Source organism: Rhinopithecus bieti, unplaced genomic scaffold, assembly GCF_001698545.2.
Source record: "Rhinopithecus bieti isolate Rb0 unplaced genomic scaffold, ASM169854v2 scaffold_82929, whole genome shotgun sequence".
NCBI classification, from domain to species: domain Eukaryota; kingdom Metazoa; phylum Chordata; class Mammalia; order Primates; family Cercopithecidae; genus Rhinopithecus; species Rhinopithecus bieti.
In genome coordinates this window covers 454,998-463,597 of record NW_016830474.1, presented here as the reverse complement: position 1 = coordinate 463,597, position 8,600 = coordinate 454,998, and positions in this window count along the sequence as shown.

The window sequence follows — 8,600 nt, the reverse complement described above, 5'->3', positions numbered from 1 at the left end:
CAAACCTACTTCTCTCCGGCAAGAAACCAGCCCTCTGGGCTTGTCAGAGTGCCTGAGGTCCTGCCCTATCGCTTCCCAGTCCTGAGTGTTCACAGACTGAAGAAGCTCAGTTGGTCCAGTTCAGGAGCAGTCTCTGCTGCCTACCAGAATTGAGACTCTGGGCAGGTCACATCCTCTCCCTATGCCTCAACTTCCTGTTCTATAAAATGGGGGCAGTAATGATGTCTAATAATACCTGTGAACAGGTTGTGAGGATTCAATTACGTAATGTATAAAACCGGAAGCACTTGGCCGTGGTCCCAGAACACACTCAGCATGCAGGAAATGGCAGCAATTGTGGCATTATTAGAGTCATTTCTGTCATGCTTTAGTGGCATTGAAATAACCTGTTGCTGGGAGCTGTCACATACCTTAGGCTGCATCCTACCCGTAGCACTCTCAGAGACTGGGCACAGAGTGGGTGGCCCAGAATTGCAGATGTGGAGGAAAACTGACTCACCCACCTGGAAACAAGGCTGAACCATCGCTGGTTTGATTCTTGCAAAACCCTCAGTTACATTCTCCTCCTCAGCGACTGACAAAACAAGGATGCTGATAGTCTGTTCAATATTAATAATAAAGAACATTGCTGCAATACGCACTGTGTGCCAGGCACTGTGCTGGATGATCCACCTACCTTCTCTTGAATCCTCACAATAAAGAAGCCTTTTTGACCCCCTTCCCGTTTACCAGAAAAGAAAACTGAGGTTAACAGCATTGAAGTCTCTGCCCAAAGTCACTTGTCAGAATCCAGGTGCTCCCATGCTTTCTGGCAGGGGTGAGGATGACAGAAAGAAGGGAAGATAAGCAAAGAAGGCAATCTTACCAGTGACACCAGCCCCTGCGAGTGCTGTGAAGCTCGGCCAGCGGGAGGTGGCATTTATACCTTCCCCAGAAGTGCTGGTGCCAAGATGAGTGACCGCTGTGTTCCTGCGAAAAGCAGGGTGAGAATGCTGGATTAAGCTCTCACCAAAGCTCGGGTCAGCAAATGCCCACAGACATTGTGTCTCTGCACAATAATGTCATTAGCTTTCAGATTCGGCCACGCCGGGGTGGTCAGGCGGCTGGGCAAGGAGATGCCCGCTTTGCATGCATCAGCCGTCCAGCTGCCAGGGCTGGGGGCACACTGGGTTCACTGGTGCGCTCAGTCAGGCCCTGAGGCATGGCAGACAGAGGAACATCTCAGTGGACCTGGGAAAGAACAAGTAAAGAAGGGTGGTTTGGCAGAGCCTGGGCTTCATTCATCTACCCATTTATTCATTCAACAAATATTTGCCGGGCATCCATTTGGTGACAAGCTCTGTTCTAGGGTAGAGTATCAGGAAGAGGATCTACCCCAGCCCAGGCATTTCAGAAAAGCTCCTGGGAGGTAGCGCATCCCTCAGGGATGGAGAAGAGGAAGAATAGGGTGGGGGGACAGGTCCAAGTAGAAAGGGTCCATATGCATGGAACCAGCATGGTGTATTTCAAGAAGACCTGAAAACAGGTTAACAAAGCTAAAGCATGCCATGTGACAAATAGAGCCTGTGCCAGGTGGACAAGGTGGGCAGGGCCTGATGTTGCAGGGTCAGGGAGGACAATTATGGAGAGTGCATTTTATTCTCAAGGTCTCTGGCTGTTTTTCTTTCTTTTCTTTTCTTTCTTTTATTTTTCTTTTCTTTCTTTTCTTTCTTTCTTTTTGAGACGGAATCTTGCTCTGTCACCCAGGCTGGAGTGCAGTGGTGAGATCTCGGCTCACTGCAACCTCTGGCTCCCAGGTTCAAGTGATTATCCTGTCTCAGCCTCCCTAGTAGCTGGGAGTACAGGTGTGCGCGACCAGGTCCAGCTAATTTTTTTTTTTTTTTTTTTTTTTTTTTTTTTTGTATTTTAGTAGAGACAGGGTTTTGACGTGTTGCCCAGGGTGGTCTCGAACTCCTGAGCTCAGGCAATCCAACCACCTTTGCCTCCTAAAGTGCTGGGATTACAGGCATGAGCCACTGCACCCAACCTGTTTCTTAACCACTGACCTAGAGTGAGGCGCTTTTAGATCCATCCCTACCACTGGCCCTGTCGCTGCCACGTGGGTGCCCAGCCTTTACTCAGTTTCTTTTTTTGTTTGTTTGTTTTTTTGAGATGGACTCTCGCTCTGTCGCCCAGGCTGGAGTGCAGTGGCATGATCTCGGCTCACTGCAAGTTCCGCCTCCCGGGTTCACGCCATTCTCCTGTCTCAGCCTCCCGAGTAGCTGGGACTACAGGCGCCCACCACCACGCCTGGCTAGTTTTTTGTATTTTTAGCAGAGACGGGGTTTCACTGTGTTAGCCAGGATGGTCTCAATCTCCTGACCTTATGATCCACCCACCTTGGCCTCCCAAAGTGCTGGGATTACAGGCGTGACCCACGGCGCCTGGCCTTTACTCACATTTCTTTAGTGCACATACCTTCTTTGCAGCCCAGGCTGTGTCTTGATCCAATCTGAGACTTGGAGACTGGGTCAAGTATACCTGCTTTCCCCTGTCTCTCATTTCCTTAATGTACATATGCGTGCACACACATGCACACACACTACGCACACATGCCCTAGCCCCCTAACTGAGCTGTTCCTTTTGCAGCACTCATCACCACCCAACATTCTGTTACTCATTTATTTTCTGCCTTTCCAATGAGGAGATAAGCACCACAAAAGCAAAGAAGTTGTCCACCTGGTTTACCATAGTATCGCCAGAGCCCAGTGCCTGACACATAGTAGATACTTGTTTTAAAATCCCGGGGCTGGCCAGGCACAGTGGCTTACATGTGTAATCCCAGCACTTTGGGAGGCAAAGTCGGGTGGATCACCCGAGGTCGGGAGTTCAAGACCAGCCTGAGCAGCGTGGAGAAACCCCCGTCTCTACTAAAAATACAAAATTAGCTGGGCATGGTGGCACATGCGTGTAATTCCAGCTAGTTGGGAGGTTGAGGCAGGAGAATCACTTGAACCTAGGAGGCAGAGGTTGCGGTAAGCTGAGATCATGCCATTGCACTCCAACCTGAGCAACAAGAGTGAAACTCTGTCTCAAAAAATATAAATAAATAAAACTAAAAATAAAAAATCCCAGGGCTGCTATAATAAAGTGTCACAAGCTGAGTGGCTTAAAAACAACAGAAATTGGGAATATAAAATGGTGTTGTCACTATGGAAAACAGTGTGGCTGTCTCAAAAAAAAAAAAAAAAAAAAATCCAACATAGAATTACCATATGAGCCAGCCATTCCACTTCTGCGCATGTGCCCAAAAGAATTGAAAGCGGGGAATTGAAGAGATATTTACGCACCCATGTTCATAGCAGCATTATTCACAATAGCCGAAAGATGGACGCCACCCAAATGTCCATCAACGGATGAATGGATAAACACTATGTGGTCTATCCATACAATGGAATATTATTCAGCCTTAAAAAGAAAGGAAATTCTGACTCCAACATGATGAGGCTTGAAAATGTTATGCAAAGTGAAATAAACCAGACACAAAAGGACAAATATTGTATGATTCCACTTATATAAGTTACCTAGGGTAGGCAAATTCATGGAGACTGGAAGTAGAATAGAGGTTACCAGGGGCTGGGAGGATGGGGAAATGGGGAGTCATTGTTTAATGGGTACAGGGTTTCTGTTTAGGATGATGAAAAGGCTGGGGATGGATAGTGGTGATGGTCCCATAACAATGCCACTGAACTGTACTCTTAAAAATGGTTAAAATGGTTAATTTTATGTAATGCAATATTTAACCATAAAAATGTCCAAAAACCCCCCAGAAGTTTATTGTGTAGTTCTGGAGGCTGGAAGTCTGACATCAAGGTGTCAGCAGGGTCATGCCTGCTCCAGGGGTCCTAGGTGAGGGTCCTTCCTTGTCTCTCCCAGTCTTTTGTGTTTGCTGGTAATCGTTGGTGTTCCTTGAATGAGAGTTGTATCACTTTAATTACGTGGCCATCTTCTCCCTGTATCTTCACATCATCTTCCCTTAGTGCGTGGCTGATTCTATGTCTAAATTTCTGCTTTTATAAGGATACCAGTCATGTTGGCTTAGGTGACTTCATTAGGTAACTTCACCTTGATGACTTCGTTTTAAATTGCTTCCTTCTGTAAAGACCCTATTTCCACATAGAAGGTCACATTCTGAGGTACTGGGGGTTAGGACTTTGGAATATCTTTTATGGACACAGTTCAGCCCATAATAGACCTCAGTCAATATTTGTTGAATAAATACTGGCTATGTCCTTATAAATAAGAAAGAATTCCTAACATTTAGATAGTATGAGAGCTTGACACGAGTCAGGTACTGTCCATACTCATCCTTTTTTAATCCTCCCAACATATTCAAGAGGGAAGTATTGTATTTATTGATCATTCCATTTTATAAAAGAGAAAATTGAGGCTCAGAGAGACTAAGCCACTTGCCCAAATTTGCACAGCCAGTGAGTAGCAGGACTAGGCTTTATGGATTGAGCCCTGAAACTGTCTGGTTTCATTAATTCAATCCTCTTTGAAGTAGATATTATTAATGTCCCCTAATACAGATTAGGAAGCCAAGGCTCATAGAGCTTAAGTAACTTGTCTGAGGTCACACAGCCAGGAAGTGGTAGGACCAGCGCTTGAACTTACATCAGTCTGATTTCAAGATAAACGCTCTTAACTTTTTTTTTTTTTTTTTTTTGAGACGGAGTCTCGCTCTGTCGCACGGGCTGGAGTGCAGTGGCCGGATCTCAGCTCACTGCAAGCTCCGCCTCCCAGGTTTGCGCCATTCTCCTGCCTCAGCCTCCCGAGTAGCTGGGACTACAGACGCCCGCCACCTCGCCCGGCTAGTTTTTTTGTATTTTTTAGTAGAGACGGGGTTTCACCGTGCTAGCCAGGATGGTCTCGATCTCCTGACCTCGTGATCCGCCCATCTCGGCCTCCCAAAGTGCTGGGATTACAGGCTTGAGCCACCGTGCCCGGCCTTAACTTTTAAACTATAAAGCTTCCTACTGAACTCTGGGAACTTAGTGAAGTTTTTCTCCTCCAGGCCTCAATTTCCCCATCAGAAATAAGGTCCTTGGTGCCGAGACCAGCTTGGTCAGGGCACTAGAGGAATTAAAGACACACACACAGAGAAATATAGAGGTGTGAAGTGGGAAATCAGGGGTCTCACAGCCTTCAGAGCTGACAGCCTCAAACAGAGATTTACCCATGTATTTATTAGCAGCAAGCCAGAGATAAGCATTGTTTCTGTAGATTATAGATTAACTAAAAGTATTCCTCATGGGAGACAAAGGGATGGGCCGAAATAAAGGGATGGGTTGGGCTAGTTATATGCAGCAGGAGCATGTCCTTAAGGCACAGATTGCTCTTGCTATTGTTTGTGGTTTAAGAACCACTTTAAGCGGTTTTCTGCCCTGGGTGGGCCAGGTGTTCCTTGCCCTCATTCTGGTAAACCCACAACCTTCCAGTGTGGGTGCCATGGCCATCACGAACATGTCACAGTGCTGCGGAGATTTTGTTTATGGCAAGTTTTGGGACCAGTTTATGGCCAGATTTTGGGGGCCTGTCCCCAACACTTGGTCCCTGCACCATGTATTAGGTTGGTGCAGAACTCATCGTGAGTTTTTGGCATTACTTTTGATGGCAAAAACTGCGATTACTTTTGCACCAATCTATTATTCTCATCAAGGAAGCCATCGGGGTTCCCACGGGCTGATAGAAGTGGTAAAACATGCTGGGGAGATGTTTGATTATTATTCCTATTTTTACAGATAAGCAAAGTGAGGTTCAGAGAGGAGACTTTCTTGTCCAAAGGCTCACAGCCACAAAGTGGTAGAGCTGGGATTTGAACTGAGATTTGAATTCAGAGATTTGTAGACTCCAAAACCCTCAGTCTACCCTACTTCTCTTACCTCAGTTTTCTTCTTCTTCACACTTGCAAAGAATTAAATATTTTGACCCATGGACATTACAGTATTTGTAATTATACCCTTTGTAAAATGAGCCAATCATATGAAGCCCTCAGTAGCGGCTCTTACAAATATTATAGAAAGCGCTCAGTAACTATAGCTTTTATGCTATTATTACTACATCTGTGCAGATGGCAATGCTTTAAAAGACTTTTATATTTCTTTTCACTCCCTCACTCAAAGTAGGTGCCAAGAGACTGTCAGCATCCTGCCTGTTTCTTTCTACTCATTCATTATTCATTTCTACTTCCAGCAAATGTGTCACCTATGAACTCAGTGGGGAGTGATACAGATAGGGTCCCCACCATGGTGCAACTTACAGCCCATAGGTTCTTGTGATCTCAAAATGCTTTGCCTTTTTAAAAATTTGAGATAGGGTTGGCTGGGCGCGGTGGCTCACGCCTGTAATCCCAGTACTTTGGGAGGCCGAGGTGGGTGGATCACAAGGTCAGGAGATTGAGACCATCCTGGCTAACACAGTGAAACCCTGTCTCTATTAAAAATACAAAAAATTAGCCAGGTATGGCGGCGTGCACCTATAGTCCCAGCTGCTGGGGAGGCTGAGGGAGGAGAATGGCATGAACCCGGGAGGCAGAGCTTGCAGTGAGCCTAAATCGGGCCACTGCACTCCAGCCTAGGCCACACAGTGAGACTCTTGTCTCAAAAAAAAATTTTTTTTTGAGATAAGGTCTTGCTCTGCTGCCCAGTCTGGAGCACAGTGGTGCTATCACAGGTCATTGCAGCCTCCAACTGCTGGGCTCAAGTGATCCTCCTGTCTCAGCCTCCTGAGTAGCTCAGACTACAGGCATACACATCTGTGCCCAGCCAATTTAAAAAAAATTAGGGATAGGGTCTTGCTATGTTGTCCAGGTAGGTTGTGAACTCTGAGTCTCAAGCAATTTTTCTGCCTTGGCCTTCCAAAGTACTAGAGTTTCAGTCATGGGCCACTGCACCTGGCCAATCTTTGCTTTTGATGTGAGACCTGGACAATTTGCTCACCTAGCCAATGAGCTAGGTCGTGGAGAGCTGAGCCAAGGCTCAGTCATCTTTGTGCCCCCAGTGCCTACATAGGATCTGGCACATAGTAGGTGTTTGGGAAATATGTATTGACTGGTTGAATTAATGACAAAGAGCAGCGGTGTCTTCATTTGGGCTCTACCAGAAGCAGACTCTAAGACAACAACAAGTTCAGGTGCATATAATTTATTTGGAAAGTGATCCCAGGGAGCATCAGGAAGTAGGGAGTGGGGAAGTGAGCCAGAGAAAGGAAGGCAGGCAATTCAGGGTGTATTAGTGAGCAGGTTACCACTGGGTCTTCTTAAAATTAGGAGGTGTCATGTGACTCATTCTGGTCAGTGGATTCTGAACAAACATGACTGGTGTAATTTCCAGGTGAAATCATCTTATTACAGAAGCCACACTTTGCAGTGCTCTCCTCTCTTTTGTTGTTCTGAGATGGCAACATTGCAAAGTGGCAGAACCTACACCAGCCTGGGTCTCTGAGTGACTCTGTAGAGAAAAGCCCCCTGCTGACCAGCACTAGACTTCTTTCATGAGTGAGAAATAAGTTTCATTGTTTTCAACCACCAAGAATTGGGGGCTGTTTGTTACTGCAGCATAGCCTGACAGATACATAGAGACAAAGGACTCAAACCTTCCTCTCCACTTCATCTTCTTGTTCCCATGAGGAGAATAGGTCTTGGTGTTCCCCTTGGACAAACAATATTTAACTTTTAGATACAAAAGAGTCAGAACTGGAAGGAGGCTCTCAGATCATCAAAAGGTGTTCCCATAGCCTATCAGAAACAACACTCCCTTCTTATGACAATTTTTTGTAACAGCCCTTTTACTCTCTTGAAATAAAATTGATAATGTAACCCATCTACATGCATGCTTAAAATAAATGAATAATAAAATGTCCTAACTCTAACTGTATTATAAAAGAATAATAAGGATAGAATGTGTAACAATATGTATTTCGGTATGTAAAGGCTTCAAACAGGTGATATAAGAAAGCAGTTAGGCAATTACTCCTATTTATAATGCATACATTTAGACAGGAAGTTAATATTAAACTTAATATGTGTTAGACATTTTCATACACTTATGTAGCATTGTCATGGGTGACATTAATTTCCAAAATGGTGAAGAATGCTTGGTAAAGTTCTCACCTGAGCACTGGGGAGTTGGGGAATTGATACCCCAGCTACTGTTAGTCATTGGATGAAGGTTGCTCCTAGTGGGTATTCATTCCCCCAAGATTATAGCTGCCTCCCACCTCTCCAGGCACAGGAGAGAGTTTCCAGGCACATAGACATGTGGATGCTGGCTGGTGGAAGTGGTCCTCACACAGCAACATTGTAAGGTCTACAGAGAAGGAAAAGCACAGCCAGCATCTGTTACAATCCAGGCAGCAGATCAAAGATGTCCGGGGGAAAGGCAAGGGAAAGAGGAGGCTGGCAACAGGGAATGGCAAGGTCTCCCTGAGGGAGTCAAGACTTGGGGATACATTTGCTGAGGTCCCCTAATGGTGGATCCCTAGGGGGGTGACCACAGAGCCAGCTGTCCAGCTCCCGAGAGCTCTTAGGCTCCAGTTCCTCTCTCCATGATCGCTGTTCA